Source organism: Danio rerio, chromosome 8 (assembly GCF_052040795.2).
Source record: "Danio rerio strain M-AB ecotype USA chromosome 8, GRCz13ab, whole genome shotgun sequence".
Lineage (NCBI taxonomy): Eukaryota > Metazoa > Chordata > Actinopteri > Cypriniformes > Danionidae > Danio > Danio rerio.
Window position 1 is genome coordinate 23471762 of NC_141028.1, and position 26897 is coordinate 23498658.

General features: G+C 35.0%; 1 long non-coding RNA gene across 2 annotated transcripts in view; it reads right to left on the reverse strand.

Annotated features, from left to right (window-relative positions):
* LOC141375626 (uncharacterized) overlaps window positions 1-26897 on the reverse strand; it is a 460251-nt gene that overhangs the window by 38769 nt on the left and 394585 nt on the right. Inside the window, exons 4-5 of one of the 2 annotated variants that reach the window (XR_015497874.1) lie at window positions 19049-21081; window positions 18154-18950 (exon numbers count right to left, since the gene is read on the reverse strand). This is a non-coding gene — a long non-coding RNA (uncharacterized LOC141375626). Of the gene's footprint in view, window positions 1-18153; window positions 18951-19048; window positions 21082-26897 lie in introns of those variants that run through there. The other variant, XR_015497875.1, reaches the window with a different exon arrangement.

A 26897-nucleotide genomic window follows, 5' to 3' on the forward strand; every position in this document is an offset into this window, starting at 1 on the left:
TGATCCTAATGAGCTGAGATTTTGAGAGATTAAATGAGTTTTCAATTGAGTTCCTCTAAGGCAGGGGTGCCCAAACTCGGTCCTGGAGGGCCGGTGTCCTGCATATTTTATTTCCAACCCCAATTAAACACACCTGAACAAGCTAATCAAGCTGTTTCTAGAAATAGACATCTAGGCAGGTGTGTTAGAGGAAGCTGGAGCTAAACTATGCAGGACACCGGCCCTCCAGGACCGAGTTTGTACACCCCTACTCTTAGGCCATGTCCATGTGTTATTTTTGTAAACCTTTATTTTTATTGATTTTTTTAAAACACAGATCCTGGTGCTTTTGAAATCTTTACCCTGACAAGAAATTCAAAAATGTGGGTTAAAGTGTTTGTGTTTTTGTGTGGCTGAACAGTCAAACTACATATAAATATTTGTACTGCATGTTTATGTGTTTTCTTCAGTGATTCTTCTTTTTAACAGGAGTTCATTATCCTCTGTTCAATCAGAACTGTAACTCTGCTCCAGTGTTACTTTAACTCTCTTTGTGGGAGTGGGACCAGTGGGAGAAGTTTATTTTACTCTGGGGATTTTGCTGGGTATCAAATTATGTATCAAAAAGTCTATTCTTTAAAATAAAGATATTAATTAAAGGGTTAAGTTATTTTTAGATGTGGTACTATGAAAGCAAAAGACATTAAACAAGACCAATAAACTTTATTAACACATTATTCTCTAATTTCCCATGATTTATGTACTTACAGGGTTTTTGCTCACCAGCAAAAAGCACAGAAAGCAACAAAGTATAGAAAAAAACTTAAGATTTATTGAAAGATTTTGTTTTGTTTGGCTGAATCTAGAGACCCTCATGATTATGTTGATATATATTCATGAACGAAAAATTATTTTTAGCAATATAAAAATTGTTTTTATTTGGGAGGGTTTGTCTCCATTTTGCATTCTGGAATTGGGGGTAGGAAGTTAAAAGTTAATAAATATCTTGTTTTCTTTCTTGAAACTTTTTATTTGGTTGTTTGCTTGCATGTCATTGAGAAAATAAACATGGATAACATGGAGAAAATTACTCATAAAAGTAAAATGGCAACTATGAACTTTGGCAACTATAGTTGCTGGTGGGCTTAAATGGGTTAAATGATTAATAAATTCACCAGATTTTGTGATGGAGCAAAAACAATAAGCCTCACAATCAATCAATCAATCAATCAATCAATCAATCAATCAATCAATCAATCAATCAAATGTAAAATATTACAACCCCAAACTTTTAAACAGTACTGTAGGTTCCACATATACTTGTGTTCCTCCCTAATAGAATAATTTATGCATGTTCCTATTATGTTAATATAGTGTATACAGTTCAAAATTAATTGCATTAATTAGACATTGACCTTGGTTAATAAATGCTGTAAAAGCATGTTTTATTTTTAGTTCATGATATCTTCTGCATTAACTAATGTTAACACATTCACTTTCATCCTAAAATGTTTTCATTGCCGATTTACTTAACATATTTAATTAAACTGCATACATTAACACATTCATTTTGTCAGCCCTATGAATATCTAGCACATTTATAAAGTTGTTTCCCTCCCTGGTGTGTCATTTTCTAAAGTATTAATAAGAAAAATGCCCGCATTCTGTACACAAACATGCTAACCAACATGAATATACAGTGGTTAAAAAAAGCTATAGTTTCAGTTTGACAGTTTTATCACTCTACCACTACTGTAGTAGTAAGATCTGAAGGACATACAGTGATAAAGACAGTCAGAAGAATCTTTTACTGCATAAATATTTTAGATGTTCTCAGTGGAAAACAGAACAACTCCTCTGAATGTTGATTGCCCATGAACCCGCTATACTCCAAAATGATGGATCAATAAAAGAAAAAAATATATATCATTCAATGAGCTAAAATGAAGCGACGGAGGAGTGAGATTCTGTTGTGGTCAATAGGGATTATAATGGTCATTACAGGATGCTGTAGTCAATCTTTTCATGCCTGCAGTTCAGTTGCTTTGTGTTGAGTGTTTTGTAGAGCTCAGATCAGGGCTGGATGAAGGCAGGTCTCCATTAAAACACCCCCAGTCCATCCCAGACTCTTTCTGATCCCTATCAAATAATTTATCGCAACGCTATGATGGATGGAAGGAAAAGTAGCACCCAAATCAATAAATAGGGGGTGGCGATAAGCGCACGGAGTGACTGTTGCTCACTGATATGACAGGTGATGGCATGGAAATCTAAATGAGCGCTGGCATGTGTGTTTTTAAATGAGATTAAAGTCCCATCCCAGACGGGACATGATTATTTAGCTTCCTCTGTAAATAAAGGTGCTGTCGGTAATAGTGTTTTGGCAGTTATTGGCCCCTTGAGATGTTTTTTGTTGATCAGAGAATGGCTCTGCACAATATTAGTGGAGGAAAACAAACATAAATTGACTCTGTGATAATGATTTTTGTTTGTTTGTTTGTTTGCATACCATATGTTGAAAAATGTATAAGGGATAGTTTGCAGAAAAAAAGAAAAAGAAAATTTAGTCATTACCCAGCAGGCATACAAAATCATTAGAGGTTAATATTAGGTTAGATTTAGGTCATGACATCAGGTGACCAAAATTCAATGTCTAGCCAGCGTCTACAGACAACGTTATTTTGACATCCGATAACAGTAGATAACGTAGATATTTGGTTGATCTTAGGTTGTTTTGGAAGGTGACCAAAACCCAACGTCTGATAGATGTCATAGGGGTAACGTCCACACAACGGTCAGGGTGTAACATGATTAGACATTGATATTTGGTGGACTTTAGATCATGTACGTTGGACATTGACGTCGAGGTTTCAAACTATATCCAACGTTCCCAAAACGTTGGATTACAACATCAATATGACATCATGTGACGTCCTGTGCCTGCAGGGTATTTACTCACCCTTGACTTGTGCCAAACAAGTTGGAGTTTCTTTCGCAGAAGAAGGTGTACTGAAGAATGTTGGGAACCTCTAATCATTGACATTCATAGCAAGATAAACAAATACTAAGTCAATGGTAACATATTTCAAAATATCAAATTTTGTTTTTAACAGAACAAAAAAAATCAAACTGGGTTAGTCAAGTGTGAGTAAATTATAGAATTTAGATTTTTGGCTGAACTATCCCTTTAAATACAGAAAGTTTTAACAGATGACTTGAATAGCTACAGAAAAAAAGCATTCTAGTGTGATTTTGTAAAATAAAATAAAAAAAATGAAATTTTATTTTAAATGAATTGTTGTTTTTTAATGGATTTTTTTGAGGATCAAGTGTTGATAATTTTACAATACTTTTTGATTGCTAATTTATAGTATTACTATTAAAAACAAAGTAGTAAACAAAATAAATGTATTGCAGAATACCATTCTGTAAAAAGAAAGAAAGAAAGAAAGAAAGAAAGAAGAATTAAAGCCATTTTACTGGAAAATTACAGTAAATAATATGTAATGCAAATGTTCATTATATTTAATACTATTATAAGAAAACCAATTAATTTGTTTTTAATTTCAGACAGGATGCTATTGAGTTTTTATTCTGTATGTGTTGCCATTTTTAGAGTGAAGTTTAAAACTTGTCAACATTTTAAAACATAATAGTTTAAATAACTCATCTCTAAAAACTGATTTATTTTATCTTTGCCATGACGACAGTAAATAATATTTTACTAGATATTTTTCTATACAGCTTAAAGTGACATTTAAAGGCTTAACTAGGTTAATTAGGTTAACTAGGCAGGTTAGGGTAATTAGGCAAGATAGTTTGCTCTGTAGACTATCAAAAAAATTAAAATAAAAACTGTTTTTATTCTAGCCGAAATAAAACAAATAAGACTTTCTTCAGAAGAAAAAATATTATCAGACGTAATGTGAAAATTTACTTGCTCTGTAAAACACCACTTGGGAAATATTTAAAATAGATAATAATATATCTGACTTCAACTGTATACATCTTATATAAGGAGACATCAGGTGTTCAAATGCCAGTGTATTTCCACATGAATGAATTAATGATTGAATGAAACTGGCAATGCATGTATATACAGCTTTTAATAACAGTTTTATGTTTTACGTAGCGGATACCCTTCCAGCCTCAACCCATCACTTGGAAACACTCATACACACTTTTTCACACAACATACTACTCACAATTTAGCTTATCAAATTCACCTATTGTGCATGTCTTTGGACTTGAGGGGGAAACCGAAACACCCGGAGGAAACCCATGCAAACACGGAGAGAACATGCAAACTCCACACAGAAAGCTACAACCTTCTTGCTGTGCCACTGTGCTGCCTTTATTTTATTTTATTTACAAAATTAAATAACTTTAATAGTCATACTGTAGTTAAATATTAAAACTGTCTTTCATGTATAGCTGTTTGATTGAATGGATAGTTCCTCTACTTCAGGGGTGTCAAACTCAGTTCCTGGAGGGCCGAAGCCCTGCACAGTTTTATTCCAACCCTGCTCCAACACCCTTACCTGTACTGTAGGTTTCAATCAAGCCTGAATGACATAATTTTTAATTAGGGTTGAAACTAAACTGTGCAGAGCTGCGGCCCTTTTGGAACTGAGTTTGACACCTGTGCTCTACTTGTTCCAGATTTACACAAATTTATTTCGTATACTAAAAAAATCTTAAATAGATACTCATAAAAAAGTTGGAAATCAGCAGCCTTAGACTTCCACATTATCCTCCCTATTATTAATGTCAGTGGTTCCAAGTTTCCAGCATTATTCAGGATATTTTCTTTGCATTCAACAGAAAAAAATAAATTTATGAAGGTTTGGGACAAGAGGATGAATAATTGTTGAATTTATTTTTGAATGATTGTAAAGTTTACAGCTTTACTTTTGATTTATTTTGCAATTCTATCATATTCCTTGATATGGTGAAGCTGCTGCCTGATTGCTATTTGTCATTAAAACAGAATTTACATGGACGTTCACAGAATTTGAAGTAATATCATGCAGCCATATTAGAGACTCACATCATCCACAATCAATATTTCAGTGAGGTTTGAAGCAGCCTTTATATAGAAAAAAGCCAAGTGTTTTTTTTAACATCATACTGTGTTACTTGATGGTGTGAGTTTAGTAATTATTTTTCAGTTCTCTCATTGTGCCGTAGGCCCCCTTGAGAACAGAAAGCCTTATTTCAAGTCTCAAGGGACAATTCATTCTGTTTACCGAAGGTGAATTGCACATGTTGATTTCCTGTAAGCATGACTGAAAGAGACATTTGAATCATTTCCTGGAAATTTGACTCTAAATAGACTTTCAATCACCAGGACACTCTGTGCTTTCACATTTTTTTATTCTAATATTTCATAATTTTTTTTAGGCATGGTTGGGGAATCAGATTTGTCATGGTGAGAAGTCTAACAGCCTCCACGCCGACACGTTGTGGCTGGTTTTAATGATTTTGTGAGGAGACGATTGTTTTGCAGTGTCAGGATGAGTCAGATCTCACTAGGCTCCTCAGGTACAGCAGTGGCAGACGCGACAACATGCTCTTTGACTCGATAATCATGAGAAGACAGAGAGAAAACGGTGCATGAGGAGAGTCCCAGTGGCAAAAAAATGGAAATCAGTACATAAATCTTAAAGGTGCCATAAAGTAGAAATCCCTTTTGCGTAATAAGAGATCAGAACATGGAAATGACATACAGTGAGCCTCAAACACATAGCAAAACATCACAGAAAAATGGACGAATCAGATCATAACACTGAATCTTATGTAACACTCGGGTTTATAATTATTCATGCCCCCGATACACCGCAATGCAAATAAACTGTTGAATGAGTGTTTAATGCATGTTTACGCATCATTCAGCTCTTTGCTGGAGTGAAAACATGACAATAAACTTCATAAAAACCACCAGTTTTGGTCATCATACAGATGGGTGATACTATGACAATCTGATTATGCAGAGGTTGATATTAATATTGCCTGTGTTTTTTAATATATTAAACGCTCAAACTTCAACTCTAAATACATCGATGTCATTCCCTTCTGTTTGGTACAATGATCATTTAGCCTATACTTCATCCACAACATGACTCAGAAGCAAACTAGGTTACTCTGGCTAGCTTAGAACCAGTAGTGGCCAGTAGCATTGCTACAAGTAGTGACACTACTAGCTTAACTACATTTCTCAGTAGTGTGGCGGTAGCGTCACTACCTTATAAATCAATAGCTTTTCCGTAGCCAAGCTATCTTTTTAGTCAAGTAGCACAGTCACATTCACACAAGCTACATTTACCGATCATGGATCAATAAGTGACGGCACCAACATTTACAGAGCTGTAAGGCCAGTGTCTAGCCGATGAAAGTAAATCCATATCATTGTGAGATTGATAATTTCTTCTTCCTGTTTTACGGTGGTCAGCAACAAACTTTTTGGTGTGTTACTGTCAACTCTCGCTCTGGACTGGGATTCCGAAAACCAACGTTAGCCAACTAAGGTGGCAATTTCTGTTGTTACAAACATAGTTTGTTGATTTGGTGTTTCCCAAATCTGTCATTCCAACGAACATTCACAAACTGCGTCACAAACTTGTACACTTGCAACTACACCTCTGGAGCTGTGGTTAGAAACATAATTCCTGGCTGTATCTCCCTAAGTCCTATTCGTTTAGAACATTCTAACAGTTAAACTTGGAATCAATTTTTAAAAAAGCATTAAAGACATCTCTCTTAGGTGTAATTTGCTTTCAAAGTATTTTTACACTTTAGTTTTAGCGATCTTCATGCTTACAATTGTGTTCCCTTCGGAGTGCACTTTAAAAACATTGATATCATTTTGAACACAGCCGTGGCTCATGACGAAAGTTATGGGTGAACTATTTTTTAAAAGTGGAATTTATGTTACGTCTTCAAAGCTTTTGAAAACAAAAAACATAGCATACGTTAATGTTTTGAATTTATAGTAGTAATTACTTAAATGATTTGTATGAGATTTTAATATGTGTTAGCTAAGTGGTTTTATATTTTAGAATAGAATATGTAATGTTCTCAATCATTTTTGTAAAGGAAATATAGGCTCTATATGTGCCCTTTACATATATTTCAATTAAAATGACAGATTTGTGCATGTTTTTACCAAATCTAACATTGGATTTATTTTTAAATGTGTGTGCATGCAAAACAATATAATTTGCACAAAGAAATTATGGGTTTTTTCTCAAAAGAAGCCGTTACCACCCCATTTAGAGCATCATTATGGGCGTTTTACGTTATAACTAAGTTGGTTCAAACCATGGATCTGCGACAGAGAAACTACAGGTTTTTGGAAACACTCGTCACTTTATCACTCTTTTCCCAGTGATGCATCGTAATAAGATTGTTCAGTTGCGAGTTACGTCAATGTTTGGGAAATGCAACACTGGTTGGTGACGTTGCCAACCAATTAGGCTAACATGAGAAATTTGCTAGATGAAAAATGACTGAGGGAGAGAAGTTCAGAGCTTAATTTGTGCTGGATCAGATTTCAGAAGTGCCGGATCTGGCCTGTTCCGGCACAAATTAAGCCCTGAACCTCATTTTACTGCTCCCTAATTCTCACACGCTCCCCCATTCTTCACTTTCTTCCGCGACAACCCACCCTGAACCTTTCACTTTTGTTTGCGACACCTCTCCCCACCCTACCCCCTTATAACTTTTGTCTGCGACGACCCCCCACCCCACCACGGCTATTCACTTTCGTTCGCAACACCTCTCCCTCCTCTGGTAACATTCCAGATTTTTTACCGCAGCCTTTGTCGGGATTGAACTGAACAATTACTGTATGCCTCATATGTTTCATTGATAGTTTTATTGCTCACTAAGATACTATTGACTTGGATTTAAGTTGTTTCGATTTAAAAATGAAAAATAGCTTAAATGCAGCATTTTCCAGAGGGTAGCTAAGCTATATTTTCAGTAGAGTGGCTAATAGTTTAGCTCACTACATTTTTCAAATAGCTTGCCCAACACTGTTCAGAACTATCTTACCCGTTGCTTCTTAGTAATATGAACCTCTCCACCACCTAAGTTAAAACATTTGTCATTGGACGCATAATTTGATAATTTCACAATCCTTGCTGAGCATTATGACCCTTCCAAATAAGTTAAAAACAGACCATTTTATTCTAAGGCCAATTCCTAGGGTTCTAAATGCACATGTAAAACTATTTCTGGAGAATATTTGCACCAACTTAAACCACATAACTTCTATGTAGATTTCAGAGAACAGTTTAAACATGTATCAATATATTCTATGGCACCTTTAAAAATGGTGATGTAGAAAAAGTCAGAAGTATTGGAGTAACTTTAACAGAGATTGTATGCATTTTTGAAGGAAAATCTGAGTGTTAAAGGCACTTCCACCTCCACCTACTGTATCACCTAATGTGGCTTTGTTCCAAAACATAGAAAAATCTCACTGCCAACTGCCTACATAGACAGCCATCCTAACTTATCCATCATGGGACAATGCAAGTTACAGATTTTGGAGCTGTATCAGTAATATATTTACAAATATACTGTACGTTATGGGATGCACTGATGTGGAAATATTAGCAGATAGCGATAACTGATCGCTCTTAAAGTTTGGAAGCTGATTACCAATATATAGTATATGCTAAATAAAATGATAATATTTATATGTTAAGTTAAATGACATTTAAGTTGATGTTTGGAGTCAGTTTAATGTCATGTAATTTAAAAATAACTTGTATAAGTCAATTTAATTAAACTTTTTACATTTAAGGAGGCAACTAATTTGCATACTGTAATATTGCATTACAATGTTCTTGTCCATTGAATAGATGCATCAGGAAAATCCATATCGCACACACAATTGAAACCACTATGCTGGAAAATTAAAACCAGTATAGCACTACAGTATACGCTGTGGACAAAATCACTAGTAAGTTGTTGCACTTCACAGAAATCCCCTTACCATTTAATCTCCATATGCTTTTATTGTCAGTTAGCGATGACCATACTCAGCTATTTACTTTAATAGAAGACACAATCACTCCAGAGGTTTATCTCTGTGTTACAGGGTTGTTACTCTCCAACTGAAGATTTATCTCTGAGAGGAGCAAAGTAAACATCCATTTGAATTAAAGTGCCTCAACAGTAAATAAGAACAAGTATAATTGGATAAACCAAATGCAGTCTTGTTTTCAATGGTTCATTAAGTCTTCTTCATATGTAGAGGGGATTTCACCTGAATGAATGAATCTCATAGCAAAAGAGAAATTTCTGAGCAGCGAGGGACTCCAATGTCATGACGTTTGGTGTGTCGCCCAATATTGAGGATGAAGCTTTAATATAGTATTTTACTGACGTCAATTAGGGGAAAGGTTTTTTTAGTGTCTCAGAAAAGGGCTTTCAGATATTGCATTGATGATCTGAAGTGCTGTGTGTTTGTGTGCGTGTGCTTGTGTGTGTGTGTGTCTCTTCCAGGTCATGTGCTCTTCAACTAATTGGACGTTAAATCAAAGTGTTGTGTTGCAGCCTGTCTGTGTGGTCTTTAGTGAATCACCCTGGGCCATTGTGTGCAACCAGCAACAGACATCCATCACTAAACATCCTCCTTGAGTAGCACTGACTTGCTGAAATACACAGCATGGCCAGTACATTACTCTGAGGTCACTTTTAACTTCATGAAATTAACCACAATTAACCTCAATAATATGGTACAACTTTATTATTACTCATATACAGTTTAATTCAGAATTTTTTGCCTCCCTGAATTATTAGCCCCCTATTTATATTTTCCCCCAAATTTTCTGTTTAATGGAGGGAAGATTTTCTCAACACATTTTTAAACAATAGTTTTAATAACTCATTTCTTTTATTTTTGTCATGATGACAGTAAAGAGTATTTAACTAGATATTTTTCAAGACACTTCTATACAGCTTAAAGTGACATTTAAAGCTTTAAAATTATGTTAGGCAGGTTAGGGTAATTAGGCAAGTTATTGTATATTGATGGTTTTATTTTGTAGACTATGGAGAGAATAAAAATAGCTTAAGGGGGCTAATTATTTTTACCTTAAAATGTTTTTTTTTTTTTATTAAAAACTGCTTTTATTCTAGTAGAAATAAAACAAATAAGACTTTCTCTAGAAGAATAAATATGATCAGACATACTGTGAAATGTCCTTGCTCTGTAAACATCATTTGAGAAATATTTAAAAAAGAAAAGAAAAAAAATCAAAAGGGGGCTAATAATTCTGATTTCAACTATATATATATATATATATATATATATATATATATATATATATATATATATATATATATATATATATTATAATAAGTGTATTATTATTGTTACTACTACTATAAATACTGTTGACCTTATTCTGCTATGTGAAAGTGCACTCAAAGTGCGATTGTTTCATGGTTTCTGATTCACTTTCAATTCAGTTGCCTATGGTAGAAATTACTAGGAATATTAAATGGCAGAATACCACAAACAAGTGTGTTCATGACTTTATATAAAAAGTAGAATAACACAATAAGAAAATATCAGTTTGCAACATCAAGCAGCATAACAAGCTCTTTATAACACCTAGAAATTAATGGAAGCTAATGAGACTTTCAATGCCTGCTCCCACTTGTGAGGAATAAGGTCAATAGCTGTGTTATTTTAATATTGAGAAACTAGTTAATATTTTCTAAGTTAATCTGTTTAATACGTTTTAACAAGTTACTTTCAATAGTTAATATGTTACTTTTTATTTTAATATTTTCTGTTTTTTTAAAGGGCATTTATGATGAAAATTGACTTTTGTAAGCTGTTTGGACAGTAATGTGTGTATGTGCAGTGTGTCCACGGTCATATTGGAGTGTGTAAATACAATAAGTCATAGGAGTGCGGTTTTCCCTTCCCACCAAATTGATTGACAGGTGCCATGTCTCCATAATAACATGTATACACATGTTCACAGAACATTTTTTGCAAATAAAACTGGGATTAATAAATAATTAATCAATAATTCATTTCGTTTTTATAACAGAGCATGTTGTAATAAAGAGAGTAAAATCGCTATGTATTTCTTAACTGCTATCATCACCATGGCTGCATGGTGCCAGTGAACGCACATATGTGTGTGTGTGTGTGTGTGTGTGTGTACTGCAAATGGCATCTGTATGTGACTCGTCATTTCAAAAAGGCTTGAATAGACTCCACAACAAATACATCAAATAAACTTACGTGGTATTTTTGACAACTGACCTTATTTCAGCTTCATCCATGTCCACCTCTATCACTGACGGCTGTTTATCTGACATAACAGGGCAGTGAGAAGCAGCTCATTTGGATTTAAAGCCACAAAACAGCTACAATATATTTAGACACAAAATACATGCAAATTCTGTATTATATAATAAAAAAAATCTGATGAGTAATTTTACCTGCATCTTGTAAAAGGGGTAAAATAGGTTCGTTCATTCATGCATTCATCTTCTGCCTCTTTTCCGGGGCCGGGTCGCGGGGGCAGCAGTCTTAGGAGAGAACCCCAGACTTCCCTATCCCCAGACACTTCCTCCAGCTCCTCCGGGGGGATCCCGAGGCGTTCCCAGGCCAGCCGAGAGAAATAGTCCCTCCAGCATGTCCTGGGTCTCCCCCGAGGCTGCCTCCCGGTGGGACATGCCTAGAACACCTCCCTAGATAGGCGTCCAGGAGGCATCCGAAACAGATGCCCGAGCCACCTCAGCTGACTTCTCTCGATGTGGAGGAGCAGCGACTCTACTCTGAGCTCCTCCCGAGTGTCAGAGCTCCTCACCCTATCCATAAGAGTGCGCCCTGCCACCCTTCAAAGGAAACTCATTTCGGCCGCTTGTATCCAAGATCTTGTCCTTTCGGTCATGATCCAAAGCTCAAGATCATAGGTGCTCATCTCAGCTCCTTTAGCTCCTTCTTCACCACAACGGACCGCTACATCGACTGCATTACTGCTGCCGCTGCACCAATCCGCCTGTCAATCTCACGTTCCATCCTTCCCTCACTCGCGAACAAAACCCCGAGATACTTAAACTCCTCTACCTGGGGTAAGGACTTAAAAATTATGAATATAATTGGGTAAAATAAGTGCCCTTTAAAAGTGTGTTTTAGTTAACATTTAATAAAGGTTTTGCTAATTTTGTTTTGTTAAATTTAGTTTTACACTGCATTTTAAGAATACACGTTCACTTACACTTTTACATGCAGCTTATTTCATTTAATTGGAAATTTCAGAATATTGTAGCATCACCTATATTATTCCTATAACAACAACAGCAACAACAACAACAACAACAATAATAATAATAGATGTAAATGGATTATTATTATTATTATTATTATTTATTATTATTATTATTATTTCCTTTTTATCTAAACAAATAATAAATGTATTGTAAATTATTCTAATTGCAATTCCTTTATTTTAAAAACCAAAGATAAAACATATAAAGAACTAAATATAGATGCATATTATATATATATATATATATATATATATATATATATATATATATATATATATATATATATATATATATATATATATATATATATATATATATATATATACAGTTGAAGTCAGAATTATTAGCCCCCCTGAATTATTAGCTCCCCTGTTTATTTTTTTCACCAATTTCTGTTTAATGGAGGGAAGATTGTTTTAGCACATTTCTAAGCATAATAGTTTTAAAAACTTATTTCTAATAACGGATTTATTTTATCTTTGTCATGATGACAGTAAATAATATTTGACTAGATATTTTTCAAGACACTTCTATACAGCTTAAAGTGACATTTAAAGGCTTAACTAGGTTAATAAGTTGAACTAGACAGGTTAGGGTAATTAGGCAAGTTATTGTATAACGATGGTTTGTTCTGTAGACTATCGAAAAAAAATATAGCTTAAAGGGGCTAATAATTTTGTCCCAAAAATGGTTATTAAAAAATTTAAAATTGCTTTTATTCTAGCTTAAATAAAACAAATAAGACTTTCTCCAGAAGAAAAAATATTATCAGACATACTGTGAAAATTTGCTTGCTCTGTTAAAAATCATTTAGGAAATATTTTAAAAAAGTAAATAAAATCAAAAGGGGGCTAATAATTCTGACTTCAACTGTATATATATATATATATATATATATATATATATATATATATATATATATATGTTATTAAAAATGTATTGTAATGCAAAAAATGTGTATATAACTGTATTAAGGTAATAGTTTAGATAACAAACAAAACAAGTTTGCCAAATTGCCATATTTGAAACTAATTTGAAATTGTAAAAAATTTTTTCTTCACTATTTTAGTGTATTTTGCATATGTGGTTGAGTGTTATTTTTCTTCATAATGAAATACCTAACAAAAGTGGTACAAACATGAAACTCTGGGGAATCCTGGGGGACAGCTTTGTTAAGGGCATTTTAGGCAATAAAGTAAAGTAAGTGTGAGTCTGATTAAAGTCTTCAGTTAGTGTCACAGATGGCAAAACTCAATTTCTCAAAAGGGTCAATCAAGCCGAATACTGCTTGCAATAACACTGTCAGGCTCCATTGATCCATCAGAGCAGAGCATTAGAAGCACATTAGAGGAATGTTGTCAAAGGGGCATTGTGTTGTGGAAAGGCAGTCGGTATTGATATGGTCCTGTGGTGAGGAACTGGAGAATACAATATAGATTTACACACAAGAGCTGCATGTCTACAATACTGCCACGAAAAAAAAAAAAAAGGTAAAACAGTGTTCTTGAAGTACTTGTGACTAATTAAAAAAAAAAGTTTTTATTCAGTTTCCTAAACATAAACACTTTGTGTGCTTTTTCTTATTTCTTGAAGCTCTAAAGTTTGGTCTTCAAACTTGTTACTGAAGGGCCGGTGTCCTGCAGATTTTCTAAACCCTGCAGGAACACCGGCCCTCCAGGACTGAGATTGGTGACCCCTGCTCTAAAGCATAGGTCTCAAACTCAATTCCTGGAAGGCAGCTCTGCACAGTTTTGCTCCAGCTTTATCAAACACAGCTCATCCAAATAATTGAGGTGTTCAAATGGATCGATATTAACAATGTGAAACAAATTATGTAATTATATTCAATAATCAGTATAGCAAAATAAAATCAGAAAAACAGGATAAGCTATCCAATCCTGGTTACATGCAACTTACATTGTTCAAATTATTCCTAATAAAACACTTTGTTTGTTAGTATTCCATGCTTTCTGGGTTTGATTGTGCTTCCACCACACATGCCGTTTGTAGATGAGGATGCAGAGACTGGTGACAATGAGTTCAACAGTTTGAAGTGGAGAGAAAAATGTCAGAATGTCAGGGATATCTTTTATAAAGCTGTGGGAACCTTGTCTACAAATAAGTCCATCTGAGTTTTCCAGTTGTGCACCAATACCACTGGAGATGAGGGTTTACCCGAGCTGGCCATCTGTGCAGAGTACAGGGTCATTGCCAGTCACAGTCACAAATGCTTGACCAAAAAATTGTGTAACGTTATTTATTCTGTAAATCCAAGATACCTGTAATACTGTGTGTGATTTAGTTAAAGTGTGAACTAGGGACCAAGTGAGAGACAGTGAATTGCTTTGAAAGAGCATTTCACTGTACTGAATCTGTCATGAGCACATGCGCTCTAGTCTGAACGGTAATTATGCCTGTATACCTTGATTCAAATCAGCAAATGACACACAGTACGTTACAACAATTATATTTGCTGCAAGTATAAGTTTATTTGCATTCTTTAGATCAACCTTTTGACATTTGCATGAGGTAAGCTTTAATAGCAATATTGCAAAAATCTAACATTAATATTATCTGTAAACAGACTCAATGTCACATGATCAGAGCAGTTTATGCAACTGCTTGCACATCTAGAAAATAGAAGAAGTGTACATTATTAGTTAACTGTCACGATTGAATATACTGGCAGTATTCAGTTCAGTTACTATTGTCGTTCCCATTGGTCACTACTTTGATGTAAGAGCCCCATTATGCATTAAGAAAGGTCATATTTTGGTTTTGGGGGTCTCTAACAACAGGCTGATATGCACGGAAGGCTAAAAAACACTTGTATTATCTTATGATATACATTTATTTTTACCTATTTTTTCAAGCGACTTCCATATGATTTGTTCAGCGATTCATTTATTCTCAAACCCCTCCTTACTGATTGGTCTGATGACCCAGTCTTTTGCGATTGGTCAACTGCATTCAGTGTGAGACAAAGAGAAATGCCCACCATGGCTTATCAACAATTTTGAAGTAGTCAGAGTGCAAAGTTTATATGTGAGCATACCTGCCAACAGTCCTATTTTTCCCAGGAGTCTCCTGTATTTTAGACCCATCTCCCGCCACCTTCCCGTATTGTTATTTCACCTCATCTTTGGGTTGGGAAAATAACATTTCCCTTACATTTCAGAGCACACTGTCTTCGCGACATGATTCACCCGGGGTCTGCTACAGTGTTCATCTTCTTCTTTTTCTTGTTACTGTGTTTGTGGGCGGGACTGGGGGTTTAAAATTTCCTGGGTTTGCACGCACAACAAATGGGTAGGGATTAAGTTACGTACCGACATCATGCCGGCATGGCTAAAGACTCATTATCAAGACGATTCATTTGAAGCACTATGAGTCAACTCTTTTATTGATGAATCAATAGTTTTAAACACAGCACCCTTTCAGATTTAAGCCTTTAAGCTGGATATTTCACTTCACTTAGAGCTGTGTTACACACTACATCGAAGATCATTTTCAAAAACCCATAATAGTGGGTTTTTAAGGATAACCTCAGTTAATCAACATGATGTCATAAGCGACATAATGTCTGTGTGTTAGGGAGGTCTAAGTAGTAAAACCCAAGTACTCCTAATACTCTTTGAGATTAAACAGGTCAGCAAAAAACAAAGCAACAATGTGTTAAACTCTGCAAACATCACCTAAAGTTATTTACTTGGAATTGCTATGTGCTGTAGTACTGTAAGTTAGATAAGTACAGTAGCACTAGCCAGCTCATGCCTATCAGTGGCTCTGCATATTAAACTGGTTAAATAAACATTAATCTAATCTTCCCCTGCAGTACATGAACATTGTTGATTCTAAATGTCTATCATGATTCTCCTGCTTGCATTGTGGTCTATAACCCCCTGTTTCCTGATAAATGTTATCCATCATATTTATTTAAAAATCTTTATGCATTCCCCCATGGTGTAGAATATTTAAGTTGCATTTGAATTCTCTTAGACAAGAGCTGGTCCTTCTGTGTCCAACATGTATCAGAAACATCTCGGGACATGCCTTTGGGACACTGATTTGAGGTTACCCTTAGGTGAATTAACACTCCTGCTTCACTGCACTGCAGAAATACCAGAGAGCTCAGGAAATTGACATGCAAACCAGGCTTTTACTTTTATGCGCCTGGTCTCAGTACAATTTGAAAAGCATAAAAACCTGGTCTCATTCGTGGGCTTTGATCTCAGACAAGACTGAAGTTTGATGATAAAGTTACAGCGCTTCAAACCTGCACAATGTCTTTAGAGGTCTGAGTGATGAATTAATGAATATACAAGGCTCTTAGACTGGCACTTCATTTTGCCTGCTTAAAACATCACTGGCCAATGTTATATGCAGTGTTTTTGGATACTGCTAATTGAAGTCTTAGAAATAAAGCTTCTCTATTGCATCAATGCTTCTATTAAGAAACTTTAGCAGCTCCTTTCATTGCAAATCATTTATTCTATATATATATATATATATATATATATATATATATATATATATATATATATATATATATATATATTATTATTATTATTATTATTATATATTATGTTTTGGTTTTAGCCTTTTTGGTTTTAATTTAATTGCAGTTAGGGTTGCACGGTTTATGCATACTATGGTAGTATCGTGATACTATGGCTCCAAAATACTGGCGGTGCCACTGTAGTTTGTAAACGGTAGTATCGTCATTAATGGTCTATCTACAATACATATTGTTTCATGTAGAAAAGTCACTAAAATGCTCACACATTTGTGCAACAAAAGACCGTTTTATTTGAATAGTCTGTGGAGCCTTTTAAGGTTGCAAACTTTAGAATTCACGCCTTTTATGGTAGCCTATTGGAAGTTTTCTGATGCATCAGCTCGAATCTTAATCAGTTAATTTCTGCTCCTGTCATTATGCTTTAGTAGCTACAACAACTGCAACTATCTCGATTCTTACCTGATTAGACTGAAAAAAAAAATAGTAGATACAGAAAAAGTTGAAACAGTTTGACCATTTCATAAAGCCTAATTTGGTTGGAAAAATGCTCTTTTTTAACAAATGTCATTTGGTATAATTTGTATCTTTATTTTAATCTATTTATTGTTGGTCATTTTTTTTTACAAAATAAACAAAAAGAATGAATACATTTTAGGTGAAGTGATGTGCAAATATTTGTATTTGATAATAAGGGAAACATTAATTTAATTCAATCATAACATGAAATATAATATTTCTGACAAATTTCTTTATTTCATGAATTTGAGTTATGATTTACATTATCACAATACTAATTGGTATCACGATGCTTTATCTGGTATAGTATTGTAACATAAATTAATGATATCGCGACAACCCTACTAGCAGTTATTTTAGTTATTGTATTATTCAATCTTTAGTTATTATTTTTAAGGGCTGGACGAAATACAATGTTCTAAAATCACTTGTGTTATTGCAATTTACTGTATTTTCATATTTACTGTGTAATTTAAACTTTATATTGTAGGAAACAGGAGTGGACTTAACCAGTAAACGAGGTAAGCAGGGCCCCGTGAAATTAGGGGCCTCCGACCAACGCCAAGAAACCTATATTAATCATACAGCTCTTTTATACATTTTCTATCATACAGTATGATGTAAAATCTGTCAATAACTGTTACGATTTTAAAGTTATAATTTATTTTCAAAACCAGGGGCCCCGTTAAATAATCTTCTGTACTGCACATGCACAAAATGTGAGCACTTCAATCAAAGAAACTGCCAGCCAGTGTTGCCAACTTAGTGACTTTTTTTTTAGACCCTCCTAGTGCCACATTTTCAAAAAAGGGACTAGGGACATTATTTTTGGTGTTACTGGAGACTTTTTCAGACTCTCATATGTCTGTGCTGTACGTTCCTACTCTTCTCAACGAGCTGAGGGTGATGCCTTGGGTCTACCCGCCGACTCTGAGCACTCACAGGTCGCCCAGTACCATCAGTCATCTTTCTTACCTGCAGCATTGAGACCAGATCATTCCTGTACCTACTGACGGCAAATGTTTGGCAGTGTGAGGTATTTCCCTGGTACAGTCAAACTGATCTGCTTCTTCTCTGTTTTAAATGTAATAATTTAAATGAACCATTTATTCTTTGTTCACAATCACAGTGATTTTAGTGAAACCACTTACTGAACTTGTCAGAGAGATTACTGCAGGTAACACTTTAGTGTGATGGTCCATTTGAGTATTAGGTCGTATCAAATTACTTAAACGATGTAACTAGAGAAATCTTCACAGTGCTGGGCGAGAGCACTTACTGAACAGCGCAGCATCAATGACGTAAGCATGCCCAGGCCCGATTGTAATGTGAGTGCGGGCCATTGGGGGAGGCCGGAGGGGGGGGCAAGCGTGCTTTGACCCGGTTCGAGGCAACTGTACATAGTGTGAGTACGGCCTTAGTAGATTGTCTGCTTAATATCTGTTCATACTGCTGCTAAACAGACATTTAACTGACTATAAGAAATTAAGCAAGTATACATGTCAACTTACACTAACCCAAACCCGAACGTAACAGTCTACTTATAATCGAATGAGAAATAATTGGCATGTAGACGTAATGTAACCTTAATTAAACAAACAGACCATCGAAATAAAGGATGACCTAACTGCAAATTGAGTAAACATCTAAACTGGTATTGTATTCAAACAATACATTTAATTGAAGTGACAAGCATATAAAGATGAAGTCAGAATTATTAGCCACCCTGTTATTCATTTATACTATTTCTCACATGTCATTTTTCTGACTTGCCCTCTGGGTACATGGAATTTAACCCTAAATAAGACTATCTGTCTGAGCACAATCTCTATCATGCAATCTTAAATCTATTGAGATCCTTGTGTAGACAGATATACGTTACTGTTCCCATTAATCAACCACAAAACATCAGCTAATAAAATTAGTTGCTTTCCATTTAGTTTGCTTTTACAAGGCCATCAAATCAGGCTTTCTGCCCTACATTAAGACTTCATCAAGTCCTGATGAGAGCAGTAATGAAATTATGAAACATGTTTATCATCCATTATATTGCTGTTAAGGAGAATGTCATACATGGAGTCAATAAAAATGCTAATGGTGTCTAAGTGGCTGCTTGATGCACTCGCTTCACAATCCAGACTCTTTCTGTTCATCCGCTACATCTGGAGCTTCATTACTGAGCTTCTTAAAAGAGATAAGCAAGAAAACCTTTTATCTCAGACTCAGGCACGGCCGTGTAAAAACAGCTACATATTACTAGTTATTAGTTACACACATATTTAAAATTTGCATGTTTTTTTTCAACTTAGTGATTTGACAAACATAAAATGTCCAGAGGAAAAGACTATCTCAGCTAATATTAAAAACTCATTATCATAGAGACTATGACATAATAATAAAATATGTAATTACCAACAGAGGCCAAAAGGTCCAATTTATTTGATATATATATTATTACAAACATTAAAAGCATGTATAAGTATGCAAATAAGGATGTGTTTACAGTAAAGCCAGAATCTAATTATAAAATGCTAAAACGCATTGTTGAAAAAAGTATTTACACAGTGTCTTTTTATTTATCTAAAGACACAGTTTACAGTCTCTGTGACAAACAACATTCTATCATAATGAAATGTAAATCCTGTTTGTAAAAGCCATTTGGAACAAAACAACAACTGTGACATTTCACATGGGGTCATTAATATGCACACCCCCATTTGGTTGGTCACTAGCTTTCATAGTGAGATTACAACAATTATAATATCCCTTTTATTTTGTAAGAAAAACACCGCTTATTATATTCCCAATGTATGTAGGTCTTTAAAATCGGGACAGACTTCAAGGAACAACAGACAGCAGGCAGCCATGAATGACAACAGAGTACATTATTTCATCTGTTTACAACTCAGAGATAAAAATTTTAGAAAGACAGATTATACATTTATTCAGAGCCACCCTGAAGATGCATACAATGTGTTATATGTATATTGTGAAATATGGTGCATATGTTTGTAATGAGGCAATATACACATATAAACTACTTTTAAATGCTCATTCATGCATCATGTCATATCACTTAGCTCTTACTGTGACTTTTTTGGATTGAAAGGAATTCTTTACCTAGAGTTGATATTTATTCTTTCCTGCCTCTTTAGATACGTTAAACCAACAAAATACAACTCCAAATAGATCTCTGTCAGCCCCCTTTTGGGTATAATTATAATTCTGCCTATAGTTCTTTCACAACAAATTTCTCAATACTCGCCTCACCTTTCAAATACGGTAAAAACAGCCATTTAATTCTACAGCCAATTTCTAGGGATATAATAGACTAATTTCAAGCGGCCGCCATTATAAAAGTGAACTTCATCAGTTCACTGCACTACATCAATGCTTATTGAGTGTGAACACAGACGAGCAATTGACTGATCTTCCAGGCTTTAAAATGCTCCAGTGTATCTGTATTTGGGTTTGCACTTGGCAAAGAGAACTGATGACCTTTACGGCCAATCACAATCATTTCTGTTGAGCACTAAATACTATGGTGAATCAGCCGTGTTTAAGAACACGCACAACAGCTCTGAAATGTTAGCCGAAAATGGATGTTTTTAAAATTTTACTACCGGGACAACACTATTACATATAACACGAGGATGTGCTACAGAGAACTGTAATTGTTTTATCACTCACCTGGTTACATGCAGTAGGCTGAAGCAGGGAAGCTCCCACAATGTTTACCTGGTGCCATTAACTGAAACCTAAGAGGACGTAAAGAGATTGTGATTTTGTTTGATGCCTAACATGCTTTTAATTGTTTAAATTAAACTTATCTAAATTATATTAAAGTGATCTTTACACCATATCTGCACTTTGAAATCATTCAACATCTAGAGCAGTGGTCACCAAACTTGTTCCTGGAGGGCCGGTGTCCTGCAGATTTTGGCTCCAACCCTAATCAAACACACCTGAAGAGGCTAATCAAGGTCTTACTTGGTATACTTGAAACACCCAAGCAGGTTTGTTGAAGCAAGTAGAAGCTAAACCCTGCAGGGACACCGGCCCTCCAGGACCGAGATTGGTGACCCCTGATCTAGAGGTTTGTAGTCCACAGCATGTTGCTGCAATGTTTACATTGCTGGTCCAATACTTACAAGTTTCTTCTCACTGCAACCTTGCTTTCATTTTTTAAAATGGCGGCCGCATGAAATCAGTGTTTAGGGCTTGTTAATAATTCCTGAAAAATGTTTGCACTTACCTAAGCCACATATGGTGGACTGTTAGGGAAGCCAGAATGCAGAGGAAACCCATGCAAACACAGGAGAACATGCAAACTCCGCACAGAAATGCCAATTGGCCCAGTCGGGATTCGAACCAGTGACCTTCTTGCTGTGAGACGACAGTGCTAACCACTGAGCCATTTTGAACAACATATCAATGCATTCTTTGGCAGAATGATTTTTGTTATTCTAACCAATAGTCATTTACTACAACGTAGACAAACAACATTCTCAAGTATGTTCAAACAAGTATCTCCAGTTTCAGTTTTTTTCGGTATGTTAAAAATAATTAAATTAAGCTTGAATTGCTTCGAGGGCATGAAAATGGCTCATTGTTGAATCTACAAATGTGCTGGGGTGCATGATAAATGTAACAATTGTTTAAAAATAAAATAATCCCACCAAATAAACATATAAAATAGACATCCCTGCTAAAGCCGCAGTGCTTCAGCATCAGTAAGCTGCCTGTGAAGTCTCTTATGTGAGCAGGTGATTTGGCAGATGATAAAATGTGAGCTGAAGGAGATGTACAGCCATCTGATGTAGTCTCCGTGTGAGGATTCTGGGCCCTGGGCCACTGTGGAGTGTGAATCTATGGTCTGCGCTGACAATTTTTGATTGCCTTGGGTAGAAACAGAGCGATGGCTCTCATACAGCGTCTGTGTAAAACACCACAACTCTTCAGTTTAGAACCACTCTGTTATATGCTTTATCTATTTTTTTAGACCCCCCAAAAATGTTCTCCTTTCTTCTGCTTATCCCCATCCCGCTCTGACACCCGTGTGATTAATGTTTTTCATTTGATGTCCTCTTCTTGCCTCCACCAAGTACCAACAAATAAAACTCGCAGCCAGAGCGTGCAAATGATCTCTCAAAAGAGCTGTAAAAGAGGAGAGATAAACAGAGGTGGTGGGAGAAACAGATGAGCGAGTGCGTGTTCGGCAACATAGGACAAATCGCTAGTTGCAGTCTGGCCTTTGGAAAGGAAAACATTCGCGGAGGAATGTGACGAAGGTGTTTCTCTGTGTACAGCACTCTTCCCTAGAGAAATTCCCTGGTTGCTAATCTGCAGTTATTGCGATTGCCAGAGGCACTTTCCAAATTAAAGCAGGAACTCTGGGAGCACTTTGAACCCCCTCCCCAATCCCACAATCCCACAAAATCGTCATTTCCACTCAGCTGTAACTCTCTCCAGCCTGTTGTTATGGGTAGATGAACAGTTCTTTGCTCCTTGGTCTGAGGTTTTTTAATAGATGCATTGATATGTTCCTCAGGATAAACAAAGATAATGAAGTGTTACTGATACAGACTCGTGGGCTGAGCCGACTGAGCCGACAATGAGCTGGCGTTCTAATTTAAAGGGATAGTGAGATAAAAAAAATGAATTCTGTCATCATTTGCTCAATCTCATGCCATTCCAAAACAGCATGCGTTCATCCATCGAGCACAAAAAATGACTATTAAACTTACTCCACATAACAAAAATTGTTGTTGTTTTTTTTCAGTCGAAAACAAGTAATATTGGTTTAAAACAAAAATACATTTGTTTTGTTCATAGTTTTCAAGAAACCTTAAATATGTACTGTAACGTATGCCTTGACTATTAACCAAACAAACAAAAAGATAATTAATGTTGATTGTTTTGATATTATTCTGTATGAATGCAAATTATCACATGCATTTGTTTATATTGCAAAGCAAGTCTTTTTCACCCAGAAGGTCCATATAGATTCTAAAGGAAGATACTGATAAGATCAGGGGCTGGTAACTCTCCTGCTCTGGAGTCTATCTTCTCTGACTCTACTGCTATCAGGCTCTCTTTGAGCAGGGATTGAGTTCCTTATCAACATCACGCTGACTTGGCTAAAGACTTGTAACTGTGGTGATTCGTTCGAACCACTATGAGTCGACTCTTTTATAGATGAAGCAATAGTTTTAAACATGGCACACTTTCAGATTTAAGCCTTTGCTGGATATTTAACTTCACTTAGAGCTGTGTTACACACTAAATGGAAGGTCAATTTCAAAAACTCATAATAGGGGCTCTTTAAGACTTTAGAAAAAGAAAAAAAAATGTGTGAGACTGATGACGGCAGCCAGAGGAGATAATAATGTCAAATTTATTCTCAGCCTCATAGACGCTGCATTAGAAACACCTCGCGTAAGCGGTCATTCACTTTTTGTAATTGGAGGCAAAGATGATACAATACATTCATAAATGCATATAAATGTTATAAAACATTTTTTTAATTAAATATTAAAAACTTTCAAGGATATAAGATTATGATGACCATTAAACGCATCATAACAGTCTTGTAAAAAGGGTCCATGGCTGCCTGATCATTTGATAATTAGTTAGAAATTAGTCAGAAAATTTGTTTTGCATATTGAGCCTAAAATTAAAGTTTTTATAGCAAAATGTCTAGGCTTCTATATTTAGTACAAAGAAGTTATTTCAAGAGTTCACACATAGCTGATGATTGATAATAAGGTGTGTTTGGCATGCTGTCCTGGGAGAGAGCCCTGAGCGATGCTCGAGCCTGGGGCTTCCTCACGTTTGGTAATGCAAGAGGGGAGTCTGAGCCCAGTTAGGTCTCTAGACCGTCATTGAGTTAGTTCTTTGGGCCTATCATTGGTTATTGGAAGTTGCCACGGTGTGATACACTGCTAACTGAACAACACGTGTTTTTGCATTGGAAGCCTAGAACTAAATGCTTATATACTGTGCCAATTTGGTTTAATCAGTTCACCTATACCGCATGTCTTTGGACTGTCGGTGGAAACCAGGAAACCCAGGGGAAACCCATGCAAGCATGAGGAGAACATGTAAACTCCGAACAGAAAAGCCAACTGACGCCGACCAGGACTTGAACCAGTGACCTTCTTTCTGTGAGGCAATAGTGCTAACCACTGAGCTGCCGTGCCACCCTATCCTGGATTGAAATTAAGTAGGGGCTTCTTCAAGACAAAGATAGATGAGGTAAGAAAATCTGTTTATTTACAGTATAGTGAATTTGGATTCATTTCATCGGTAAATCGTGTTGACTAATGCAGGACCAGCTGTAGTCAATCATAAGCACGTGATCCTCTCGAAATCAGTTCACAAATATTATTAATTGTTTCAGAGTTGAATACTCTGCAAATTTGTTTCATCAGTATATTAATAAAAAATGCAGAAATCAATTTTTCCTGTAGCATTTGTACTTTTTTTACATAAAAAATGTAGCATTTTTACACTGTAGGATTTAACAAAAAGGCCCAGCACTGTCTTTCATGGTCCGCTGGTGCATGTTTGCCACAGAAGTAGTTTCTTTTGCGATTATACACTTGTAAACATAAAATTAAATATTCTCACATTCACAGTTAGGTTGTGCAGAAGTGGAACTAGGAGAGAAAACTTATATATATAACATATATAAAGTAGCTTATTTTTTGGTTGATCTCATAATATGAAAACTCATTATAAGGCTAGTTGAAGGTCTAATAATAAAGTAAAAAGACTAAAAACAGCATGAAGATGACAATGATTAAAAGGCAAGAAGAATGAAACAACCCAAATTCTTGTTTTTTGGGATGACCCTTTTAAAGCAACTTGTATTTGTTATTATTTTATTTTTTAATCAAAGTTAAAATGCAGGGTGTCAGTTGATATTTAGGCATTTTCTCAGAGGCACTTTTAGACAACAAAAACCAAGTATTTAAGATGTGCATCCAAGCATCAGAAAAAACACGCCCCGAACCAGTTCACAAACACGTCTGAGCAGATGTTTATATGCGACTTTTCTTGCGCATCAATGCATAACTTTCCAGCAGATGTTTACAGTCAGCTTTTCCTTTCCTGAAGGTTGTTACCAAAACCATGACTGTACAGTACTGTAATTTCTGTTCTATACTGGTATATAGCTAGATCAGTCTTAAAAATAGCATATTTACAAAATACAAATCATACATCCACATACATCCAATTTGTAAATTCAAAACACAATTCATAAATACAACACATAGTTTGTGAATTCACAAATAAAAATATAATAATAATAATTTAATATTAAAGTAATATTTTCACCAAATGAATTGGATTTGTGTATTTATAAATCAAGTTTTAAATTTAGTAATTAAATTGGTGTATTTATGAATTGTGTTTTGAATTTATGAATTGGATTTGTGAATTTATGAATTGTGTTGTGTATTTATAAATCAAGTTTTTAATTTATTAATTGGATTTGTGTATTTATGAATTGTGTGTTGAATTTATGAATTTGATTTGTGTATTTTCAAATCCTGTTTTGAATTTATGAATGGGATCTGTTTGTTTTTGAATCATGTTTTGAACTTAAAAATTGGATTTGTGTATTCATAAATCAAGTTTTGAATTTACAAAATGTATTTGTGTATTTATGAATCAAGTTTTAAATTTACAAATTGGATTTGTGTGTTTATGAATTGAGTTTTGAATTTACGAATTTGATTAGTGTATTTTTGAATCGTGTTTTGAATTAATGAATTGGATTAGTGTATTTTTAAATCATGCTTCGAATTTACAAATTTAACTTGTGTATTTCTAAATTGAGTTTTAAATTTACGAATCTGATTTGTGTATTTATGCATCGAGTTCTAATTTACAAATTGGATTTGTGCATTTATAAATCGTATAGTGACTTGAAATTGGATCAGTGTATTTACGAATTGTGGTTTGGATTTTGTAAATGTGAATTATGTTGTGGATGTATGAATTATATTTTGTAAATGTGTTATTTCTGAGACTGATCTGACTCCATAAGCTAGTGCATATTAAGTTTTTATAGCATTGTTTTTTCACATCTCTAACCAGAAAAGGCAATTCTTTTTGGTATTTTTAGACTACCAAGGGTTATGCGTAAACATGATTTGTTTTTACCTTTTCTAAATATCACTAAAGAAGCTTCATATTATACTGTTGTGTCGAGTGAGCTATTTTTAAAGGAGCCTGACTCATTACTTTGCACAGTGATTCGGTTTATTAGGACACATATTATTGTGCACATAGAGTAAATCCTTTACGTATTCATTTGTCAGTCATCAGTAATCAGCTTGGTCAATTTAACTAGAAAGAGTCAGATTAATTATTCATTCATTCATTTATTCATTCCTTCATTTTCTTTTTATTTTCCCTTTATTAATCTGGGGTCGCCACAGCGGAATGAAACGCCAACTTATATGTTTTACACAGCGGATGCCCTTCTGGCTGCTACCCATCTCTGGGAAACATATTAATTAGATAGAAACAAATTAATCTTTGTAGACGGTGGATGTACTTA